Source organism: Polypterus senegalus, chromosome 9 (assembly GCF_016835505.1).
Source record: "Polypterus senegalus isolate Bchr_013 chromosome 9, ASM1683550v1, whole genome shotgun sequence".
Lineage (NCBI taxonomy): Eukaryota > Metazoa > Chordata > Cladistia > Polypteriformes > Polypteridae > Polypterus > Polypterus senegalus.
The window spans coordinates 109,671,148-109,697,998 of NC_053162.1; positions in this window are offsets into that span (position 1 = coordinate 109,671,148).

Below are 26,851 nucleotides of genomic sequence, written 5' to 3' on the forward strand. Positions count from 1 at the left end.
CAATCTATATACATCAGATTTCCAATATGACTCGGAGTCCTGTCACATGCAAAAGTTCACTGATGACACTGCTACTGTGGGCTGCATCAGGAGTGGGCAGGAGGAGGAGTACAGGAGGCTAATCAAAGACCAAGGAGCTGGTGGTGGATTTTAGGAGGCCCAGGCCCCTCATGGACCCTGTGATCATCAGAGGTGACTGTGTGAAGAGGGTGCAGACCTATAAATATCTGGGAGTGAAGCTGGATGACAAATTGAACTGGACTGCCAATACTGATGCTCTATGTAAGAAAGAAGGTCAGAACTGACTATACTTTATGAGAAGGCTGGCATCCTTCAACATCTGCAATAAGATGCTGCAGATGTTCTACCAGACGGTTGTGGCGAGTGCCCTCTTCTACGCGGTGGTGTGCTGGGGAGGCAGCATAAAGATGAAAGACGCCTCACGCCTGGACAAACTTGTTAAGTAGGCAGGCTCTATTATAGGAGTAAAGTTGGACAGTTTAACATCTGTGGCAGAGTGACGGGCACTAAGCAAACTCCTGTCAATCATGAAGAATCCACTGCATCCACTGAACAGTGTCATCTCCAGGCAGAGGAGTAGCTTCAGTGACAGACTTTTGTCACTGTCTTGTTCCACTGACAGACTGAGGAGATCATTCCTCCCCCACACTATGCGACTCTTCAATTCCACCCGGGGGAGTAAATGCTAACATTATTTAAAGTTATTGTCTGCTTTTACATGCATTTTTATTACTATTTAATTTAATATTGTTTTTTTTGTTTGTTTGTTTTTTTGTATCAGTATACTGCTGCTGGATTATGTGAATTTCCCCTTGGGATTAATAAAGTATCTATCTATCTATCTATGAGTGGAGATAACAATAGCATTATACTTGCAAGATTTGATGGTGGGCAAAAATTGTTATCTATAAAGAAATAATTGATTCTTGATTAACAATGATGTACTGATGAGAAGAAGGAATATGCTCTTCAGTTTGGATTTAGAAATCTCTAATGGTGTGATAAGTCATGATCAATTACAAACTGTGTAATTGTTTTTGTAGTGTTACATGTCATTGCCCCCATGACTGAAGACATATCCAGTTAAAGTCTCTGGCCATTATAATTTTATGAGTCTTATTGAGCCATCTTAATGAGGACACGTTACTTCACCCAGAAAGCTTTAGGGAAAGAGGCCTTATTTTTTTATTTTAGGAAAGTATGCCCAATGCAGGCAGTAATTTAAACACACATTTTTATAACAATATTAAACAGTCATGTTTACAGGGGGGTGTAATAATCATGGGGGACATTAATTATCAAAGTACAGGGTGGTCCAGATCTAGTTATTACATGTAACAATATAATGGTCCAGGGAATAGCCATAGTATTCCAAATACCATAACTGCTTTAGCGTTTTTACTCTTACTGCACCATCTTCTTTTTCTTCTTTCAGCTGCTCCTGTTAAGGTTTTGCCACAGCAGATCATCTTTTTCCATATTCCTCACACTGCACCACTCTGAGTATTTTTGTCACTGTATCTGAGTGGGGAATCACAGCAGCAGCTGATCGGAAAGAAAATTATCGGTATACAGCATCAAGCACACGCTGCCTCAGCCACAGAAAAACAGTTCAAAGCCTTTCCTGTATGGACCTCGCGGTTCAGAAACAGTTTCATCTCAAGAACTATAAATGCACTCAATCAATTGCTCCTTGTAGAACTGTTTGTACTTATATAGTAAGTACAATCACCTCACTGTAAACTTGCACTACAGTTATAATATTGCACAACCTGCACCACTTTATAAAGTGCGTATTTACTGTACATATAATGACGATTATATTTTTAAAATGAAATGCAGCAAAATATGTTGATTATATTATACAGATAAAACTTTAACTTCATTTAAATAATCTGTATTGTTAATAATTAAACATGTGAGGAGACGGTGCTGGAGCGCTAGTTCATGTATTGTCCCTGCCTTGCGCTGTATATTTACTGAGGCTGGTGCGACACTAGAAGGATAGACAGACAGAATAATTAAGCATGTACAAGATATTTCAATGTTCCTTAAAAGTTTTGAAGAATCGTCGTTATAAGCTTACAGATGGCTTAACGTCTATTACAGAGCTGATTGTGTGGCGATTAGTTATTATGGGAAAGAAAAGTAAGGACAGGAATTGGAGGTTAGTATGTTTTAAAGAGACAGTACTGCTACAATAAATTATTTCATCAAAGGTCACGCATGGCGCAGCAGCATCTTGTGTGAGACTTGAACAATCACTGCGCCATCGTGTTCCCATGTTTAATAGCATGCGTTCATTCCAATCATCGTGAAAATGATATCACGTATACATCTCAGTATTTTAATTACACAGAGACCTGTAATATCATAAATGTAATGGATTCTGTGTCCTGTTGGAGAAAGAGAAAAAATGGAAGCACATAGTGATTCACACACATAGAGCACAATGAAGATCAAATGCAAAACAAAGCATTTATCTTGCTACTTTAGTTACAATGGGTCAGTTCCGCGCTATATACAATCATCTGATTCAAATGTTAACGGTTCCCACACAAACCCAAGGACCGTCCTTCTTACATTTACGACATGTGTACAAGGTGTGAAGCCTGAAGTCCAAATATCAAAGAAACACTTTCACAAAAGGTACAAATATAACAGAACAAGTGCAATTCTATTTAAGAATATAACTGCAGAAAAACAACCTGCGACATTGACATGCATTTGCTACAAGAGCTTTGGTGGTGCAGTGGTATCAGCTGTTGACTGGTAATCTAAACTTCACAGGTTCAATCCCGGATGAGTCCATTTTGAGAAGTGAGCTGCACGTATTCTTACTATTTTAGAATAAAAACATACATTTGATTCCAGTCTGTAACAGCTGGTGTAATTTATGATACTTGTAAAGGTTAGCTTTTTTTTTTTATTCAGTTTTATTCTCTCAGCTGCGTTCATGATCCCACCCCCCCTCGCATTTGACACTCCTGTTTTCACATAGACGCGCTATAACAGAGGTAAACTGAAATCATGACTGGCTCTTACATACAAAGGACGATGTATGTAAGAACGGTACATGTGCCCAGAACATTAACAATTATATGTTACTTACTGTCATGCACGCGCGAGTAGGAGGCCGCGGACGGATTCGAACGCACCTGGGAACATATTCGCCGGCAGGGAATGGTGGGGTACTAACTTTCTCCCTCTGCTTTCTCATAGGAAAAAGGACCTCCCTCCGTCATAAGCCGGGTTTTGACCGCAGTGCGGCACTTCCGCCCTTCCTCCGCCATCTTGCCCTGACGTCACCAATCCCAGCCTCCCTCACGGTCCTTCCCAGCATTCCTCCACTTCCGGCTCCTCCCCAATAAAATTGCCGCGGACGCCATGGTTCGGCGTCGCGTTACGAACAATTTTGTTTATGATTTTGACTTGTTTAAAATATATAATTTCTGCACAATATACGGGGCTGGCGGACCCAAAACCTTTATGCTGTCTCCTCTTGAGTATTTTACATTACATAAAAGCCAGATCGATCTGGCTCTTACATACAAAGAATGGTTTACCTCTGTCATAGTGCGTCTATGTGAAAACAGAGATTGTGAATGTCGCTCAAAGAATAAAACTGAATAAAAAAAAAAAAAAACCAAAGCTAACCTTTACAAGTATCATAAATTACATCGTCTGTTACAGACTGGAATCAAATGTATGTTTTTATTCTAAAATAGTAAGAATACGTGCATCTCACTTCTCAAAACGGATTCGTCCGGGATTGAACCTGTGAAGTTTAGATTACTAGTCAACAGCTGATACCATTGCTCCATCGAAGTGCTCGCAGCAAATGCGTGTCAGTAGCCAAGTTTCCATCCAGTTTTTTGCGACGTTTTGTTATCGACAAGCAGAATATACGTAAAAAAAATGTGCGAAATTTGCTGTCTCCAGCCTGTTTCCATCCAACTGGCTTTTTATCGATAAAATGGTGTGTGTGATGACGTCATCCCCTCCAAAACGAACTGTCGCATAAGTTTTGTTGTATCGCGAAAAAAATCTGCCCTTGAGCCGTTTCCATACATAATTTTGTGTATGTCGCAAATTATCTACCTTTTGTTTTCCACGTTACACCCCCTCCACTAAACAAAGAAACAAAGGGATTATTCAGACAGTTTTTTTTTTATTTGGCAGCTTACTGTTATTTCAGTTTCACAAATAATTGGAATTGTACATAATATCCGAAGACGACAGCAGAATGAAGCAGTTGATTGTCTGATAGCACTAGAGCTCTAAGAAAGTATCCCAGTGCGGGTATGGGAGAGACGACGGAATGAGACCTTCTGGAAGGAGGTGGTGGGGAGACACTTCACAGAAAATCTCTGGCTGCAATATTTTAGAATGACACGGCCGATGTTTGAGATGTTGTGTGGATTCGTCAGTCCTGTCACCGACCACCGGTTCCAACCCAAAACGGATTGCCATCGCCCTTTACAAGCTGGCAACCTGCGCCGAGTATAGAGTAGTTGGAGAAACTTTCTGGGTTAGTAAAACTACCGTCCATTAATGTGTATATGCTGTGTGCACCGCTATTAAAGAAAAATTAATGCGGCGTTATATCAGACTTCCGAATGTAGCGGAGGCCAATGAAATTGCATACCGCAATTCCTTGGTGCATCTTGTGCCACAGATTTACGGTGCGCTGGATGGCACGCATGTGCCTATTCTTCCCCCGACGGAAGGCTACCGCGATTACATTAATCGCAAAGGGTGGCCATCTATTGTTCTCCAGGCCCTTGTTGATGACAGGTGCGTGAAACAAGACATTTGCGTTGGCACTCCTGGAAGTGCCCATGATGCAGCTGTGTTTGCAGCATCGGATCTGTACAGGTGAGCCTACCTTTCAACATCCCTTCTCAGTGCGATAACAACTGAATTAGTACTGTAACCTGCTTCCCTTAAGGTTTTTAATTAAAACTGAAATTTGAATTAATACAAAATAACGTTTAATCAAAAAAAAAAACAAACTAAAGTTAATATTAATGAGAGAATTTCTCATATATGCTAAAACATCTGCCATTTAATAATAAGAAAAAAATGTTTAGAGAATGAAACACACGGTTTATTCAATATTTTCACTGGCACAGTAAATGACCTTTGCGGTTTTTGTATTATTTAGACATCCTGAGAGACACCCCCAGGCTTCAGTTGATGTGGAGGGAGTTCAGGTACCCCTTTTAGTAGCAGAGGCCCAGCCTATCCGATACTGCATTGGCTCATCACGAGAAATAACAAGGCTCTTCATCAGACCATGCAAACCGCTCCGCTATTCTCGTTTTGATTGCACGTGATGAAAATGTATCATGTGACACATTTATTTGCGTTAAAGCCCTTTTTTTCCGACAAAAAGTGTTTCCAATGTAGTTTTTGCGACATCTGAAGTATAGATATGGAATTTATGCGCTAAAGTTAAACGGAAAAATATTATGTCGACATGTACAACATTTTATCGATAATTAGCATTTCCATCAGCTAAAATTTGAAGCGCTAAATATTTTTTCGCAAAAACTCCTTGGATGGAAACCTGGTTACTGTCGCACCCTGACACAGGTTATTTTTTTGCAGTTATATTCTTGAATAGAAGCGCACTTGTTCTGTTATATTTGTACCTTTTGTGAAAGTGTTTCTTTGATTTTTGGAATTCAGGCTTCACACATTATACACTTCATGTCTACATTTTGTCAATTATTACTAAAACATGAAAAATGTTTCTGTTTTAATGATGTGTTTACATAGATCGTTGTAGACATGGAACACACATGAAATGCAAGTGTTCCAAATAACAATATAGTATTTATAAAAGGTGTCATTTTGCTTGACTTCTCACTCTATACAACTCTAAGCAATTGACACGTAGGTAAACAGACTTGAGCTGAGAAAACTGTGTGGGGTGGGGGGATGTGATAGCAGGCTGCTTGCTGTTTGCTGCTTATCCACACATTTACAGGACAAAAGACGCTGATAGAGAGGTGAGAAGCAATTCAAGGTGGCACGGATCTACGAGTTTTTTCATAGGCTCTGGTAATTCTAGTGTTAAGGATAAGATAGAGCAACACATGGCGAAAACAGAAGTTTTTCTGAACAGTCAGCATGGGTACAGGAGAGGGAGGTCATGTTTTACTAACATGTTGGAATTCTATGAAGAAGCAACAAAAGGATATGATCAAAGTGGAGCATATGATATTATTTATCTTGACTTTAAGAAAACATTTGATAAGGTGCCACATGAAAGGCAATTGTAGGGCATCAAACTAAAAGAAGTTGAAGTTAAGGGTGATGTTTTTAGGCTCAATCAAAGGAAGCAGAGGGTAATGGTGTGAAGAACCTTATCAGAATTGGCTGAAGTTAAGAGTGGTTTTCCACCAGGGTCAGTGCTGGGGCTGCTGCTATTTTTAATATATAAAATGATTTAGATAGGAATGTAAGTAACAATCTGGTTAAGTTTGCAGGTGATACAAAGATAGGTGGATTGGCAGATAATTTGGAATCTGTTAAATCATTATAGAAGGACATGGATAGCATACAGACTTTGGCAAATTTGTGACTGATAAAATTTAATGTCAGTAAATATAAAATTTTAAACATATGAAGTAAAAATGTTAGGTTGAATACACAATGGGAGCTCTAAAAATTTAGAGTACACCTTATGAGAAGGATTCAGGAGTTGTAGTGGACTCTATGCTATCAACTTCCTGACAGTGTTCGGAAGCCATTAAGAAAGCAAACAGATTGTTAGGTTATATAGCACATTGCATAGAGTACAAGACCAAGTAGGTTATGCTGAAGCTTTATAATGCATTGGTGAGGCCGCTTCTGGAGTATTGTGTGCAGCTTTGGCACACAGGCTACAAAAAGGACAAGAGTAGCACAACTAGGCTGATACCAAGACTAAAGGGAGTGAATTATGAAGAAAGATTAAAAGAGCTGAGTGTTTTTAGTTTAAGCTAAAGAAGATTAAGAGGTGACATGATTAAAATGTTTAAAATAATGAAGGGAATTAGTACAGTCGATCGAGACTGTTATTTTAAAATGAGTTCATCAAGGACATAGGGACACAGTTGGAAACTTGTTAGTGGTAAATTTTGCTTAAACATTAGGACATTTTTCTTTACAGAGAGAACAATATACGCTTGGAATAAGCTACCAAGTCGCATGGTAGACAGTAAGACTTTAGGAACTTTCAAAACTAGACTTGATGTTTTTTTAGAAGAATTAAGTGAATAGGACTAGCAAGCTTTGATGGGCTGAATGGCCTGTTCTCATCTACATTGTTCCAATTTGAGTGTGGAATGGATGCAAATAAGTTTTGGATGAAGTCTCTATCATCCACATAGGGTGCGTAGATATTTATCAAGATCACTGTACAATTAAATAACTTACCACTAAAGAACACATATCACCCTTCGGAATCAGATCTGCTACTACAAATTAAATGGTTCTATGTATGAAGATTTCCACATCTGTAGTTTTCTTTGTATAGCTGGAGTGGAATATTTGGCCAAAAGAGGGCAGTATAGAATGCTCTTCAACCCTGAAAGCATAATATTCTGTGGTAAGAAGGATGGCCAGTGTTCTTGGGTGGTCAAATCAGAGCCAAGTGTGGAGGTGCAAGGCACTGAGGTTGATGTGGTCACCTATCCTTGTGCTAGAGTGAGCTTGGAGACAGTAGTACAGAGTGGAGGACTATCTGTAGGTATAGTTGGTGAAATGTTAGTGACAGCACTTTTAGGACTGGATGTGCCAGGCCAAGAGAACCCAGTGAGAATGTTTTCAATGTGATCAAGAAGTATTCCATGATTGATAGCAGAATAAACACATTATGGACATCACTATTTAAACTAATATCATGTACTGCTTTAACCAAGGCCATATCTATACTATGACCTGACCTGAAATCAGATTGAAAATTTTCATGAAAACTGTTTTCATTATGAAAGCAGTTTAGTTGACAAAACACTACATTTTCAATTATTTCTGACAGGAATGGCAGATTGCAAATTGGCCTAAAACAGTTCAAGTCTGAGAATCATTATTTGGTTTCTTAAGTAAAGGCTTGACTACCAGATATTTTGAGTGTTTCAGAAAATGTACCAGTTCCAAGACAGTAAGGCTGTCTGAATCTTTCAAAAATGAATGTCTAATTGGATCTTAAATATACTGTAGGTCGATCGATTTAAAGTAGATAAAACATTTTGATGTTCTGTAGCACATTTGTTTCTAAAAGTAATAGTATTCTACAGGAAAGGAAACTGCAAATTTTTCACACTTGGATGTAGATTCCTTAGTTATCCAAATCATTCAGTTGAGGTGGATTTAAAAGCTTATTTATGATACAGAACAGAATTCTAGGGTCATTTTCTTTGCCATTTATAAGTTTGGAAAAATAAAATTGCCTTTCAGTGTGTGTTTCCTAATTGTAGAGGCCTATGTGTTTTTGAGGATTTCCTGCTGCACTGTTCATTTGTTTTTTCTCCATGTAAATTCTGCCTGGCAACATTTTCTTTGAGAAGGTGCTGGTGGTCAATTTTCCATGACACTGAAACAGATGAGGGTTTCTTTTTCAGTTTTTCAGGGGCAACTAAAGGTGAGGTAGATCTCATACAGGAACAGAAATAATTTACTTTGTCATTAACTGTGTCATGAAATGCAAGTGTAATACTCAACTCAGTAGTGAAAACAACATCAGTAGATGTATTGAAGCAGTGCTTTTTCAGTATACTTGTACTATTTTTACTATTGTTTTTCTCTATGCAGACATGCATTTTAACAGTGATAAAACTGTGATCAGAAATCACTGTATCAACAATTTGGTTCATATTTATGGACAATCCTCGTGTGATCACTAGATCTAGAGTATGGTGTCTGTTTGTGAGTTGCTTCAGTGATGTGTTGAGTAAACTCAAAAGTGCTTAACAGATTTAAAAACTCTTCGAGCTCCTACATGAAAATTAAAATCATCAGTTCAAACTATTTTGTCATTATTAATAACGGAAACAGACAGTAAGTCTGATAGTTTTGCCAGAAAGTAGGGGCATACTTTGGTTATTGTTAGATGACTACAAACAACACTGGATGATTTCTCTTTTGTTTAAGAGCTACTGTAAGTGTTCAAAATTTCTCTAACGAAACATTGTTGCAGCTAAATGTACAAATGAAGATTGTGATCACACATAAGATAATTACAACTTATTACAATACAACCTATTTTTTAAATAGCGCTCTTCACTGAATGCAGGTGCAGAGTACTGTGAACAATTCTCAATTAAAATAAAGGTATAGATAACTGTATATTAATTACTAAATATAGAATTGCTATACATACAGTATACATGCAGACTTGCTAAAATACATAGAGAACAAGGCAGAAACTGATTAAAAATAAATGGAAACCAGCAATATCTATCCATTATTTAACTGACGAACTATGGCCAGTTGACAACAATGGAGATTAAAATTGTTAAAGAGAGAGTCAACAAGAAAGTCACAGTACTGGAAACCTATGTCAACTGACCGCCTACACCCTCCTGGGTTTTCTATAGTGGAGTCTCTGCTAGCAGTCCAATCTGATGAATCCTTCCATCCAATATTTCCAAAGCTCCTTTATCTGAGATGACTAATTAATAGCATTATTATTAATGGCACATCTCATGTTGGTTAAAGATTGAATGTTTAAAAGAACCACCTTTAAGTCCTTACATGTACAAGTCGAATGCTTCACTTTTATATTAAGTTTGATACTCTGCTCCTGTTTTTAAAATATTTGGCTCAATGGCAGTTTATTGTGGTTGAAATATAGGGGTAGTGTTCACTGCAAAAATGATTGCTGGTGGGCTCATTTATTACCTTTCCACTTCCATATTATAACTGATTTAAAGCTTTCTCAAAATTAAATGAGAAGACCTTCACATCATGGCAATTCAGATGTTTCCCATCTTGATAGCAAAAGGTTGGCCAGTCCCAGAATAAATGTTATTTGTTAATAAAATCTACATTGTTGTTCTTGCACCACATTTCTGGTCAGCAGTACAGTAAAAAAAGTCTGCAGAAGCACTCCCTTTCTCTTCTAAAAAACAGGTAGCGGGTCATAAATGATCATCTTCCAATGTTTCACAGTATTATGCAAAGATGTGTAGTGATTTGTGATGTGATGTGTAGTGAAAAACAAACATTGCTGAGCTTTCTTGATAAGAACAGTTATGATTTCATCCCAGTTCAAATTGTGAGAGATAGTTGTGCCAAGAAATGTAAATGATTCCACATTGTTGTCAATTGCATCATTTACATCAACTAGGAGATGTGGAGTGTCTCCGTAAATCCACAATCATGCCATTTTCTAACCCATTTAATCCAGACCAGGGTTACTGGACCCTATCCTAGATAGCATAGGGCAAAAGGCAGTAGCAAACCCTGGACAGGGCATCAATCCATTGCAGTGCGAACACACAGCCACACACTCAGGCCAATTTAGCATCAGCAATTCACCTAACATGCATGTTTTGGACAGTGAGAGGAAAACAGAGCAGCCTGGGGAAATCCACACAGATAAGACATGCCAACTCCACGCAAGGAGGACCCATGACATGAACCTAGGTCTCCTAAACTGTGAGACAGTAGCATTACCAATGTGCCACCAAAAAATCCACAAACAGTTCTAAAGTGTTCAGGATATTCAAGTTAAGCTTATTTAGGGTGCACCAGCTGCCCAGCTAATCCACTTACCTCCGATATGGCACCTCATCCCCATCTGTGATCATGCCCATGGTAGTGTCCTCAGCAACTTTAGTAGTTTAACATATAGGTCACTGGAGATGCAGTCATTATTGTACAGAAAGAAAAGGAAAGGAGACAAAACACAGCCCTGACGGGGATCCTAAACAATATTTGCCTATCTCCACTGTCTGATATCTGTTCCTTAGAAAGTTAGAGATCCAGAGATATGTGGCATTGTCCACTTTCATAATTAAGCCTTGGTCACACGGGCGTTAAAATCGAGCGTTTTTTTTGCGTTCGTAGCGTCCGATGAGCGCGGATCAAGCACCGAGTGTTTTCTACACGTAGGAGTCAATGAGAGTGTTCACACGGGCTTTGGTGACGTGCGTTTGTCCGGCTGCGCGTTTATACGGCATCAAAAAAACGTTGCATGCAGCTTTTTCTTGGCGTTCAAAACCCAACGAACGCAAGGAAACCGCTTCTAGTTCGTTTTCTGCGCGTTTATTTTACGCTTCAGAGGAGCGGGGGCATTTCAGTGCATAACACGTGTAAGCGCACACTTTCGACTACTGTTTCCTTACCTCAAAGTGACAAGTAGTCTCTCTTCGGGGCTAACACCAAGTCGCATATTGGTTGATCGGCGTGCAATGTGGCATTGCACCAGCTGCAGCAGACAATCAAAAGTGGAAACCGACATCCGACAGTAATTAAAAAACTTGCGCGGAAATTTTCGGATTTCTTCATAAAGCACAAAAAAAACTTCCTTTAACCCGACGTTGTGCAGTCAAAGGATGAACCCAGTAGCGGCGATTTTTCTCTCCCTACGTCGCCGTATTACGAGTATTTTTAAAACAAGAAGATTAATATCTAACATAGCAAAATGGTCCATATTGAAAGGAGGCACCTCAAATAAAACGACAAGGGCTTTCATATCCAGTTCCCGACACTGCCTCCACAGGTTAACACACAAACTACAATTTGGGCTGCAGGCTGGCGTTAGACAGAGACAAACGAACGCCGGTGTAGAAGTCAATCGATCGCCACCACAAAATGCAACATAAACGTCTAGGACGTTCAGAGCAAGTTCTTAATCCAAAAACTTAACACCCGTGTGAACAAGGCCTTAGATGTTTGCTATGAAGTAGCTCTGGTATGATTTTATTAAATGCAGAAATGAAATCCACAAGTAAGATCCTGGGATAAGTAGTTGAAGAATCTAAATGATGCAAGATATAGTGAAAAGGCATATTCTCTGCAGTATCAACCAACATTTGGCATGTTGTGAATTATAAGAAGACACAGAGAAATGATTAAAGGTTGAGGAAACCGTTCCCGTATAGTGTGTACAGCTCAGGCCAAGCAGTAGCGCTGAGGTACCAGTCGTATGCATACATACTACACTTCAGACACCAAAACAGTTTCCAGAGGGAGTTTTTATGGGGTGGAACCGGAAGAAGTACAGTCATGTAGGAAATCAGGGTGACAGAGGAGCAAGGTGATGAAAGTGACGTCAGCCTGGGATGCCGGACAGGAGGACATTAGCGAGGGGCCGGACATGAAGTCATCGTGGGGGACCATAGACAGATGGGGAAGTGCGTTGTTGGTAAGTCATCTGTTTATGTTTTGTCGGGTTTCGTCTCTTTGTTTTTCCTGCTGAGAAAGAGAGAAAGGCATTAGTGCGCTGTCTAGTAGTCCCCTCCTGTGGTTTTCTGCACTCTGTTGAGCCCTTTGGCTTCCCCCTACTCGCTCATGTGTGACAGTGTCAAGAAGAGAATTTGTAACAGCGATTCTGAACAATGAAAATTTCAAATGACTTCATTATTACAGAAGTCAGTGCTACTGGCCTGTAATCATTTAGATTGTAAGTATTTTGCCTCCTATGCACAGGGATGATCGTAGATTGTTTGAAACAGACAAGGACTTTGCATTAAGCAAAAACAAAAGTAAAAATACCTGTAAACACAGGTGCTATCTGATCAAACCAATGTGTGTAGAGGTAAATGTTTTCTGCACCAGGAGCTTTGCGAAATTTCTGTCCATCCTGTAAACTTTTCACAACCTCACTAGTCAACTTATGTACTGTTTTTATTTCTTCTTCTTCTTTCGGCTGCTCACGTTAGGGGTCGCCACAGCAGATCATCTTCTTCCATATCTTTCTGTCCTCTGTATCTTGTTATGTTACACCCATCATCTGCATGTCCTCTCTCACAACATCCATAAACTTTCTCTTAGGCCTTCCTCTTTTTCTCTTGCCTGGCAGCTCTATCCTTAGCATCCTTCTCCCAATATACTCAGCATCTCTCTTCTGCACATGTCAAAACCAGCACAATCTCGCCTCCCCAACCTTGTCTCCCAACTGTCAACTTGAGCTGACCCTCTAATGTACTCATTTCTAATCCTATCCATCCTCGTCACTCCCAATACAAATCTTACCATCTTTAACTCTGCTACCTCCAGCTCTGTCTCCTGCTTTTTGATCAGTGCCACCATCTCCAACCCATATAACATAGCTGGTCTCACTACCGTCCTGTAGACCTTTCCTTTCACTTTTGCTGATATTCATCTGTCACAAATCACTCCTGACACTCTTCTCCACCGATTCCACCCTGCCTGTACTCTCTTTTTCACCTCTCTTCCACAATCCCCATTACTCTGTACTGTTGAACCCAAGTATTTAAACTCATCCACCTTCACCAACTCTACTCCTTGCATCCTCACCATTCCACTGACCTTCCTCTCATTTACACACATGTATTCTGTCTTGTTCCTACTGAACTTCATTCCTCTCCTCTCTAGAGCATATCTCCACCTCTCCAAGGTCTCCTTAACCTGCTCCCTACTATCACTACAGATCACAATGTCATCAGCAAACATCATAGTCCATGGTGACTCCTGTCTAATCTCGTTTGTCAACCTGTACATCACCATTGCAAATAAGAAAGGACTCAGAGCTGATCCCTGATGTAATCCACCTCCACCTTGAATGCATCCGTCACTCCTACCGCAGACCTCACCATGGTCACACTTCCCTCGTACATATCCTGTACAACTCTTACATACGTCTCTGCCACTCCAGACTTTCTCATACAATACCACAACTCCTCTCGAGGCACCCTGTCATATGCTTTCTCCAGGTCCTCAAAGACGCAATGCAATTCCTAAAGCCTTCTCTGTACTCCTCCATGAACATCCTCAGATCAAACATTGCATTTGCGGTGTTCTTTCTTGCCATGAAACCATACTGCTGCTCACTTATCATCACTTAACCTAGTTTCCACTACTCTTTCCCATACCTTCATGCTGTGGCTCATCAATTTTATCCCCCTGTAGTTACTACAGTCTTGCACATCCTCCTTATTCTTAAATATCAGCACCAGTGCACTTCTTCTGCCATCTCCACTGTCATCTATCCTAAACACCTCCATGCTTCCACAGGTATGTCATCTGGACCAACGGCTTTTCCATTCTTCATCCTCTTCATAGCTGTCCTTACTTCCTCCTTGCTAATCCGTTGCACTTCCTGATTTACTATCTCCATATCATCCAATCTCTTCTCTTTCTTGTTCTCTTCATTCATCAGCCTCTCAAAGTACTCTTTCCACCTGCTCAAAACGCTCTCCACGCTTGTGAGTACATTTTAATCTTTATCCTTTATTACCCTAGCCTTCTGCACATCTTTCCCAGCTTGGTCCCACTGTCTAGCCAATCGGTTCAGGTCCTTTTCTCCCTCCTAAGTGTCCAACCTCTCATACAACTCATCATATGCCTTTTCTTTAGCTTTTGTCACCTCTCTCTTCACCTTGTGCCTTATCTCCGTGTACTTTTTTCTACTTTCTGCATCTCTCTGACTATCCCACTTCTTCTTTGCAATCCTCCTTCTCTGTATACTCTTCTGTACTTCCTCATTCCACCACCAGGTTTCCTTTACCTCCTTCCTCTGTCCAGATATCACACCAAGCACCCTTCTTGCTACAACCCTTACTACATCTGCTGTATTATCCCAACTGTCTGGTATTTCTTCACTACAGCCCAGTGCCTGTCTCACCTTGTTCCTAAACTCAATCTTGCAGTCTTCCTTTTTCAACTTCCACCGTTTGATCCTTGGCTCTGCCCTCACTCTCTTCCTCTTTTTGATCTCTAACGTCATCCTACAGAACCACCATCTGTTATAATACATTTTCTTTAATATTTATGTCACTATAGCTGGACAATAATGTTATGAGTTTCATTCACATGTGCATGCTAAGTTTGGCACACAGGGGCTCAGCATGTAGAATTGCTAGCCAAGCATAGACTAGATAGCCAAAGACAACTGGAGGATTGTATAGTCAGCCTAAACACAGAATAGTGTATTTCTGTCCTCTGTCAGCACAAAATCTTCTTTCCTTGTTGGGAGAATAAGAACTGCAGTGTGAGCATGGTACTATTCTTGTTGGAGGTGGGTTTACGTCTTTCCTGCCCATGTTTGGAAACCAGAGAAGACCAGCAAGTGAAGCAGACATTATTTAAAGGTTTGGACAACAGCCAGACCCTTTGAAGCACGTATCGGCAAAGTTCCAAAAACCCTCCCAGCGTGGGGACGAAAAATGGCAGACTGTGTTGATCCAGATTCCCACCTGGATAAAGTCTTTGTCATATGCTTCCCGTTTGTAACCACGTCAACCGTCAGTAAATGTAAGCTAAAGTATATTTTTCTGTCATATTACTATATTGTTTAGTTACTTAATGTGCCACAATTTCAAAAGAACACATTTCCGGAGAGCTAATGCCTCCTAAGGAAACACCATTCTATGCTAACTACACTTTCCCCTGCCACCATTTTGCAGTCTTCAATCTCCTTCAGATTGACTCTTCTACAATGGATGTAATCTACCTATGTACATCTTCCTCCACTCTTGTACGTAACCCTATGTTCCTCCCTCTTCTTAAAATACGTATTCACCACAGCCATGTCCATCATTTTGGCACAATCCACTATCCTCTGACCTTCTTCATTACTCTCCTTGACATCATACCTACCCATCACTTCCTCGTCTCCTCTGTTCCCTTCACTAACATGTCCATTAAAATCCACTCCATTCACCACTCTCTGTCTCTTCGGTACATTGTTCATCACTTCATCCAACTCACTCCAAAAATCTTCTTTCTCATGCATTGCACACTCAACTTGTGGGGCATATGCACAAACGACATTCATCATCACACCTCCAATTCCCAGCTTCATAATTATTACTCTGTCTGACACTCTTTTAACCTCCAAAACACTCTTGACATACTGTTCCTTCAGAATAACCCCTATTCCATTTGCTCCTCCAAATACACTATGATAGAACAATTTGAATCCACCTCCAATCCACCTGGCCTTACTCCCCTTCCATTTAGTCTCTTGCATGCACAATATATCAACCTTCCTTCTCTCCATCATATCTGCTAACTCTCTCCCCTTAACAGTCATATAGCCAAAATTCAAAGTTTCTACCCTCAGTTCCACTCTCTTTATCTTCCTCATCTCCTCCTGCCTCCAGACACGTCTCCCCCCTCTTCTTGTCCTTATTCTACCAATTTCCGCCAGCACCCTGTTGGCTAACAGTTCTGGTGATGGTCATTGTTAACCCGGGGTTCGACCGGTCCGGTATGGAAATTTGTATTGTTGTTCGCATATTAATTTGTTAAAATTTTACACTGGATGCCCTTCCTGACGTAACCCTCTCCATTTATCTGAAACACACTGGTTTGTGCATCCCCTGTGGCTGGGTTACTGTTTTTTTTCTAGTTTAGCTAATTTCAATTTTGGTCTATATGAAGGAACAAGAAATATCATAGCATGGTCAAAATGGGTCTGTTGAATGTCATGATAAGTATCAGAAATAGTGCTATAACCGTGACCCTCTCTAGCTGCACATTTCACTAGCTGTTTGTGTTTGGGAATATACCAGGGTTCAATTATTAATCACCCAAGATAAATATTGTGGAATCTGGGGATTTATTCTCAGCAGTTAAGATAGTACTATTTGAGATGCAATTAAAAAAAAACTTAAATTAAGTGTCTAAAATTGCCACATGAGGTGAGCAGCTTTTTCTCAGTACTTTAACATCTGTGCTCTTTCGCCTTTACCTTTGTTGCAGAGATCATAACTCTGATTGTCTCTAAAAAGATTCTATCCAGGAAGATCAAAGATTTAATCAATCAGTCAATTTGAGTAAAGCAGAAAACTGAAGCAAATGAATAGTTAGTTCTAGAGCTCATAAAGAATTGAATTTCATCCATTTTATTGCACAATGATCAGACATTTCAAAGAAACATACCGGTAATGGTGGGTTCTGAAATGATTGAGTCCCAGCTCTGCAGCCTTTATTCCATTAGTGTTGGTTGTGCTCCAGCATAATTATCTATCCAGTCACACTAAAGGACACCTGCTGTATTGAGATCAGACATGTAGCTAAAACTTAAGTTTAAACTAAAATTTAAGTTTAAAAAAACAGAAGAATCCATTTGAAATTGAATATCTTATTTGCAATAAAACAGTTAAACAATGAACCACATTTACAAACAACAGTGGCACTGTGTCATGTTCATTTCCCGTTTTCTTCATTTGACTTTATTTGTTTTCAGTTGTGCTTAATTTATTTATAGCAAAACTCTTACATGATTTTTTCAATTGTTCATAAATAAAAGGTATACCCTGATCTGTCAAAATCTCATGAAGTACTCCAATATGAATCAAAACTTAAGCCAGCACCTTCACCACACTGGGAAAATTTGGCTTCTGCAAAGGCTCCACTTCTGGGTATCTGGTAGCATAATCTACTAACAAAAATATATTGTTATATATTTTTTATATATTGGTACTCATTTTTTCTACTCTTTGGGCAATGGCTCAACAATATTCATCCAGACTCTTTCAAGAAGCACTTCTTGAAATTGGCTATGGTAAAAGGGGAGCACATGCAGGTCAATGTGCCTAAACTATTTAACAACTGGGATATGATTTGGAAAATGGTTTTACATCTTTAGATACATTTGCCCAATAGAAACATTTCAAAATATATTCTCTTCTTTTCAGAGCTGAGGGGGCCAACCAACACAACTGAGTGCAAGAGGCATAAGACAGTTTCCCTTTGGAGCTGTGGAAAAACGAACTCTTCCTTAAAATTATTCGGGGTCAGATATCAGACGATATAAGGAACCCTTTTTTAATATAAAATGTGGAGTTTTCAAAATTGTGTCCCTACTATTTTTAATAATAATCATCATTTACAGTATCAACTGTTGTTACTGTGCTTGTCGAGGGTTTACAAGTAGCTCAAAATAGTTCATATGCGAAAGGCATCCCAGCAACAACAGTATGACTTTTTGTGCAAAAAGACTACATACTTGAAGAGTCTTTGTTTAACAGATATTAGTAGAGAAAAGCCAACCAAAATGACACCTTTTAATAAATTTGCTTGGCTTTTCTCTACATTCATAATGACTAACACAGTACAACACCCTAGTACTACAGATTTTAGTGATATTCAAAGTTAACAGTTCACACAAAATAAGGAATACAGTTGATAATGCACGCAAAAAGAGAAACTTCTTATCTATGGTATACAACTTGAGGCTTGAGCATCTAGGCTAAATATCTTAAGGTTTCTATCTATTATCAGGTACACTAGGACCTTTGATTGATCTATGGACATAACAATCAGAAAACTATATTACCTTAATGCCTATTTGACTAACAATTCATGTTTCTTTCTAGGTGTCTAATTTCAGTCTGAGGGTGATTCTGTTGACACACTGAGCTAAAGATTAAAAACATTTCATTACCTCTTAAATTATATGGGTTTAAATTGAATATTTCATTAGCCATGTTAATGTTACATTATATTAAAGTTCAAACTGAGCAAAAACTAAGGTAAATTTACCCTTAAATGATTTGGCTCTTAAAACTGGGCCTGTTTGAATGCAAATTCTAATCTTGCACCTTCCTTTTGTAATCGCACAATACTTGGGCTCTGCATTGATTTACATTCTATGACTTGGTGACAACTTGTTATAGTCAGAGGAACTTAAAAAGTACAGTGCTATTAGGTACAGGGTTTTTTTTCGGAGTAATCTCAGATTGATCTTGATGATCTGATGGAAAAGGCTATTTTGTTTCCTTATTATCACTGCCCATGGATAAGTGTGTGTCAGAAATTGCTATCTAAACCCTGTATGTCTTCATCCTATATCTCACAGGAGGTAGTACAGTGTCATACATTTTAGTATCACCATGGACACAATAAATGTCCGAATTCTCCAAATTTTAAGCAGATCACATAGACAACACTGCCTGAATCCAGAAAAGCAAATACTTATTGCACTGTTAATCCCACAGAAACTCAAAAAGTATATTTTTTTCTATATTTTGTTCAGAATAATGGAACAATACACACATGCAATGTCAATCCCCATAGATTTTGCTTGGGAAGGGTGACATTTTTGTGTAATGTGACCTGGTTGACAACAGTGGAAGTCAAAGTGTTGCCATGGTGACATCTAACAAAATTGTTTGCTTGGCTCATACTCTTGGCAACCAGCAGAATGATACTTCAATTGATTTCAGCTGAACTCTGAGGGCAAGGCTCAGGTACAAACTTGCATTGAGCATAATTTCCTCCTCGAGAAGCTGAACGTGGGCAGAAGTATGGGACCTGGGGTCTCATGTATAAATGGTGCGTACGCACAAAAATGTTGCGTACTCCCGTTTCCATGCTCAAATCGTGATGTATTAAACCTAAACTTGCTGTAAAGCCACAGACATTTTCACTGTAGCTCAAACCCTGGAGGACGCAAGTTCTCCGCTCGGTTTTGCAAACTGGCGGCACCCAGCATCAAAGTAGTGCTTTTGTTCCAGTGTGGTTTCCCTTTCTTCTTTAGATACACATCCCTGATGCGGGTTTATCATATACACTAAAATTAACCGCATATTAATAATTAATAATTAATACTGTAAATTGTGTGGCAATTGGGTATTTGGAGAAAGAAAAGGAAGGACAGGTATTGGGGGTTAGTAGGTTTGAAAGAGGCAGTACTGCTGCAATAAATTATTTCATTGAAGGTCACGCACAGCGCAGCAAGCATCTTGTGTGAGGCATGAACAATTTCTGGACCAGGCGCCAGCTCGTCACTATCACTGCTCCACCGTGTTCCCATGTTTAATACATGCTTTAATTCCTAACATCATGAAAATGATATCAAGCATACATCTCAGTATTTAAATTATTCAGAGAGCTGTAATATCATGAACATAATGGATTCTGTGTCCTGTTGGAGGAAGAGAAAGCCTGTTTAAGAAGCATGTAGTGATTCACAGCCATAGAGCACATAGAAGAACACATACAAAACAAAGCCTTTAACGTGTTACTTTAGTTACGATGGGATTTGAGAAACTAGTACATTAAACGATTTTAAGATGGAGTTTATGATGTTCTACTTTAATGACAAAATTTTGAGGTTTTTTCCCATTTTGTCCCTTTTGTTTTTCTTTTCTCTGTACCCTAATAAGCCTTCTTATGACACTCAGAAAGTGGGCTACGACTAGCAACTTTGATATCTTATAACTTCTTTTTTTTTTGGGCACTGTGTGACTTTGTGAACTTGAGCTTTCGAGTTTCTCTTTGCCACCACTTGGTTTTCGCTAAAATTCTTCTATTTCCCCCCGTGCTTTTGCCATTGCCTTTTCACAGAACATTGAGATTAAGGGCTATTTATATTGATTTATATATTCAAAGGGGCGTAATTCTGGGAGGTGTTTGGGGAGTGGCAGCAGGCGCATGCATGTGCGTTACTTTTCACACTGACCGGGATTTATGGAGTGGAAGAACATGGAAGTTGGCAAATGCACAGATTAATGCATCTGGATTTTTTTGTGCGTACGAACATTTCCGCTTTGGACCATATGCCATGTTTTAGTGAGAATTCTACACACGATGTTATGCACGAGGCCCCAGATGTCAGTCTAGGATAGTTTTGCCCTTCACTCCTTATACTAAATCCGTTTAGAGACTGCACATCAATTCTGCACATCTTTCCACAGAGTTCATTACTTATGCCATTCAGCATCCCATCCATAGGAAATTTCACTATAATATGTTCGAAGGGATTATTCCGGAACCTGATCTGAGTGAGAGTCACAAATTCCTACACAAACACTGAATGTTTGTTTCTTGGCTAGAGAACACAAAAAGGTATGTAGAATAATTTGCTGCTTCATTAAATCATAATCACTTCTCCTGTCTCAGCACACCATCATGGCTCAAAGGTAAATAAAACATACTGATAGCAATTATTTTTGGATCATGTATATATTAGCATATACAAAACCTTTTCTTCAGATTGTGGCAGGGGAATTGGGGGAGGGGGTTATTAGGGGATGGACATGTTGAACATAATATTGCTGCTGTTATTGATCCGAGTTACACAAAAAACAATCAGATATGTCTTTTTAAACACACTTAATTCTCAGATTTGAAGGAACATTACTGGAGTTTTTAAAGACAAACAGCAAATTTGATAAAGTTTTTCAATTACCCCAGTCCTGAGTCCTGAAAAATAAAACGAGTCAAAGGCATCTCCATGACCTCTGCAAGACATAAACACAGCCAGGTAGCAAACTACTTGTATTAGACGATGAAACAATTGTAAAGATTTCTGTTACTGAGAGATCCCCCCATCACTAAACCATTATCTTTTTGAAAGTGTGTTTTCTCTGTAACTGAATCAGTTCTAAAAAGCAAGATTGCAACCCAAGTCTGTGATACAGTTTGCATATTTGTACGTAGAGATCTTCAAAGCGAGACTAGGAGTCACATATCTTAAAATGGTTTTTTATTCCAAAGTTTTTGACAACTTGCCAGGTGTTATCATCAGAGAAAAATGACTATACATACAGTAACCAAAGGCAATATATAGCTGGTGAAGTGTGGGGAGGGATTAGTAAGATGGGGTTCGGAAGGTGTTGGTCTTTTTATTATTTAGATTTCTTCTTCTTAAGCCTGCATATGCAAGGTTCAAGTCCAAGTATTTGTTAAAGGCATTTTCAGTGGATAGCCACGATTCAGCCAGCTCCCTGGCAGTCTTAGTATTGGCCTTATATACTGTACATAAATACAGTCACAATTGTTTCTGCTCAAAATATAATATCCATACATCAGCAAGAACTGAATGGTTTGAATTTACAAGCAGGCACTGTATTTGTAATCTAAGTTTAGGGTCTTCTTTTTATTTCAGCATTGCTTAAACATGGTTGTCATTATAAGTATGTCTATGTCTGGAATGCAAACCTGTCAGGAAAATTATATTTTGCAAGTCAGTTGGTGTCGTAATTTATGAAACACTAGGGGCCCCCTGCTCACTTCGCTCATCAACCCCTATGTTTGGTTAGTCGGATATACAATTTTAATTTTTTTTTCTTTGGAATTGTTTCAATTTCATTATTTGCACTTTTACTTTAAAGCTTCATTAAAAACAATATTTTTTGGAGACACATTGTGACAACGCAATGTATAACTGCCCGTGAGCAAATATTGTTTCTGTTTCTCTAATAAATAATCTGACTTTTTCTAATGTTTGTCCCTGTGATTTATTGATTGTCATAGCAAAAGTTACTCTCACAGTAAACTGTAAACATTTTAATACAAATGGTATATCAAGATCTCCTTTGGTGTGTGATGTTATTTGCGGAATATATACAGTACCTTTCTTTTTGCCTGTTAAAATCTGCATCGCTTCTCCATGATCATAAATATACACTTGACCGAATTGTATGTTCTTTGAAATTCAACTTGTCGTTGCTTTAACTGTTGTGGGACCACAGATTCTCATAGCGTATGGTCTATTATTGTGTAAATCCACGTTTTGTGCATAAGAATGATGCGAATGCGAAAAGACTCTGTTGTCTACTCTTTGCCTTTTATTTCTGACCTCGATTTGTCCTGCTCTTTTTTCAATTACACCTGGTTCTGATGATTAATCACCTTTTGTTTTGCGGTAATGAGATCTTTTCTATCTTTTCTTTGATACTGTAGCAACTGACATGATAAAGTGTCACAAAAGTTTTACTTGAACAATCACTGACTTTGTAACCCCAAACACAACTTTCTAGCACCCTCTCCAATCCCTCATCGCCCATGTCTTGCCCCCCCTTACCGCATAAATCAATAACCTGCTATCAGTCTTCCGTGCTGTACTCCGCCCTCCCTCAATAGGACCAAACAGTCACTTAAAAGCAAAAAGGCCGCAACCTGGCTGGGATGCTGCAATACTTTCGAATTTTACTGGTTTCATAATCTCTTATCGGCCTTTTTTCTTTCCAATGCCTTTGGGTGTTTATTCTCTGTATTGTCCTTATACGCTTTATATGTGTTGACAGCACAAGATCTGTGTGCACTATGTGCTTTTACACGACTGACTGTTTTTTGATGGATGTGCTCTTATATGATATCTGTTGTAAGTAGGGCGTGTCTTGCAAGAATCTCATGTTTCACATACCCGCGGGTCTTTTGGCACCAAGTCTCATGTTTACGGTCCCCGCGAGACGCTCCATGGCAAGTCTCTTTTGTCTCGCAGGTCTTTTAAATGTCTTTCAAGAACTTCCCAGAAGATCACGTATCGTTACGTTGCTTTTGCTTTCCAGGATTTCTCTTTATAATAGAGAGACATTTCTTTTATTATTTAGCAGATCTCTCAGATACTGAACATATTGCACTGCTCTGCCTTTACCGCGGCTAGTTCCTTCCTTCCCCCTTTCAAGACAACACACATATTGTTTAAACATAAAATACTACATAATTGATACGGCAATGGATAAGTGTCTCCTAATCTGAGTATAAATCACTACAATCAATAAAATTAAAATAATAGTGTATAATGGTTCTTTGTGACACCTCCAGAGTCCTGGTTTTGAACCCTAGCCTAGCTTTATCTCTGCATAAATAGATAGATAGATAGATAGATAGATAGATAGATAGATAGATAGATAGATAGATAGATAGATAGATAGATAGCAGTGGCAGCTGGTGGTTTTTCAAACGGGAAGCATATTTTCGGCACACAGCCATAAAATTAATCAATTATTGCATCATGTTATTTATATGTAAATTCTGCCCTACTTTCTTTTTGTAGCAAATGGTCTGTGACCCTGTCATACAAACTAGGAGCTTTTTCCAGAGATATGATCAGGTTACTCTCAATGGCCAACACAGCAAGATTACTTAACACTAGAATTACCAAAGCCTACAAAACAACTTGCAATGAACACAACGCTCTGTGCTGTGGTTCCTATTACATTGATGGAGCACCTGACACTGACTGAGTTTGCTTTCCTGGAGGAAGCAGTGGGCTTGGAACAGAAGCTTTTCAATTTTGCATCCTCTTTTTCTTTTTCCTGTAACAAGTGAGGAAAAAAAGAGGATGCAACATCAAAAAGATGTCCAACCACTTTGACAGATCTTCCAATCATCATCTTAGAGACACTGAGCATTCCTGGAATATTTCTGGTATAATCTGAAGCTGCAGTTCAATAGGTTTTAATGGATTGTGCTCCCACATTTTAGAGAAGGTGGAGCTTCCCTTATAGCAGTCATATCTTATAGACAGATGGACAGACAGATCTTTATTTGTTCCTAGGATGGTCATCTTCTTAAAATTACACATATAGAAGCATGAAATGTTATTCCTAGTAATTTTACTTACAACAGTTAGCATAATTTACAAAATAATGAAATGTAATATGACATCTGGCTATTGAACATGGAACGATTATTGTGAATATATTTGTGCAAGTGTTTGTGTGAGGACTTGTGACTTTAAGTTTCTCTTCAAGTGGAAAAAGTAAATATAGGCTATTTTAATAATTCAGTTTATTCTTCTACTATACTCTTTACAGAAGGCTGTGACAAGATTCAGAAAGAAATGTTACACATTAATAATTACATAATGAATACATATAAAGACACCAATTTGTTTAAACAGGAAAGCAAAGTAGTTTGAAACTGATTAGCATAGATGGAGTCCAGCAATATTTGTCTTTCAATTAACTGTTGAACTATGGTCAGTTGAGAATGGAGGAAAAGAAAACAATACCTCCAGTCGGCAATATCCATGGAGAAAATAAACCTCCTGACGGTTCATGGTCAGTTATAACAGAGAGTGGTAATGACAAATTCATACAAATTAAAAGACTCCAAAAGACTTAGGTCACTCTCACCTGAGCTTTCTACAGTATAAGTCTGTGCTGTGCTTTCTAATACGACAATAGAACATTTCCATCCATTGATTCCAATGCTTCCAGGGTCTCAGATATTTCCCATGGGCAAGAAAAAGCAGTGGCACCAGAAGAATACCAAGAAGAGAAACTGAACATAGGTGGGTTTGTAATGGTTCATAATTATTGTGCATTTTTGATATAGATGAATAACAGACATAGATGTTATATGCACACCTAATCAGCAGCTCTAGGCAGGGTATTCTAATTAGTCTAGTGAAACCTCAGCCTGGATTTAAAGCAGGCTATAAACTACATCTTTGGGACCCTGTAGCTAAAACCTTGGCCTCTTTTTGTTATTTTGTTAATTCTGGAAATCTTTAGTAAGCCGGTATAATGAGATCTTAACATGTGCTCTGGTTCGTATGTAATAACAAATTCAGATAAGTAAGAAGAATGGTAACTAGGCGTTTGCAATTTCTAGTTCTTATAGTGATTCTTGCAACATCATTTTGAATTAACTGAAAGCTGCATAAAGTACAATCGAACCGTCTGTAAATAATTCACTGAAATAATCAATCTTTTGAACAGTTAAATTACATGTAATTGCTGTTTCCAAGTCACATTTTTAATAATCAGAGGTCATTCTGTTTTTTCCCAATGCATTTGTCTAATAGCAGGAAGTGACCACCCTTACAAATGTTTATTCTGCAGCGGTTTTGTTTTATATATTTTTTTTTAAATATCATTTCGAGATATCTTGTATTTATTCCTCACAAGAAGATTTAATATTACTACATGCAAGTATAAATAAGAATGCATATGAAACAAAGGGCTCAGAACGAAAAGGATAAGACAGTATAAGCCCCATTAATGTCTAAACTGGCTTCAAGTTCACGGTACAGCCTCCCAGAGACAGACTTGGATCAGACAGATGAAGGTACAGACCTGCCAGAACCTGACACAACAGCATCTGTTCCAGCTGAGAGCATTAGAAGGAATACAAGTGCAAGTGAGGAGGGCCAAGAGTATTCATCAATTCAGGGAGGACCATTGAAGCTGAGCATGGCCTTTTCATCCCCACTTTCAACTTCAGCTAATACCCCCACATGTCTTCCACATAATCTTCTACTGGATTCGCAATTCTGGTTACGGGAATTGAGGAAGACTGAAACGCAGTCTCCAAGCTGAAGATAATGGCCACCTCGCTCTTCTCTATCAAGCAAGATACATTAAAAATAAATAGGGAAATAAAGGCCCTAAATGAGAAACTACATCAGCATATGAAAAACCTGAAGCAACATCTAAGTACTAAATTTACTACAACCTTTACAGAAATGCTACGAAAATGTGATGAAGATATACAAAAAAATACAAGTTAGAGAGTATAATTAGAGTACTTGCTGCTCATCTAGAAGATGTTAAGCAAATGTTTCCAACCTGTATTAAAATTGTTCAACATTCAGCTTCTATCCATGCAAGGTGATCAGCTGCAATGGAAGATAGATATAGAAGGAACAACATTAGAATTGAAGGTCTTTGAGAAAAAGGGGGAAATTCCAAAACCAGTGAAATTAATAGCTAAACTCCTCTCTAAAATAACCGGAGAGGACTTTAAATCAGACATTGAGATCTCTGCAGTCTATTGTAGACGTGGATCGAATGCCTCTAAACCAAAATGCGGAATTGTCTGTTTTGACAAACTACAAGCTAAACAAAATTTCATGTCTCTTCTCAGACAGAAAGATGAGATTATATTTGAAAATAACTGCATTCATACTTTCCTAGATTTCAACCCTGCAACAGCTGCTAAACATGCCACATTCTACAGCATTAAA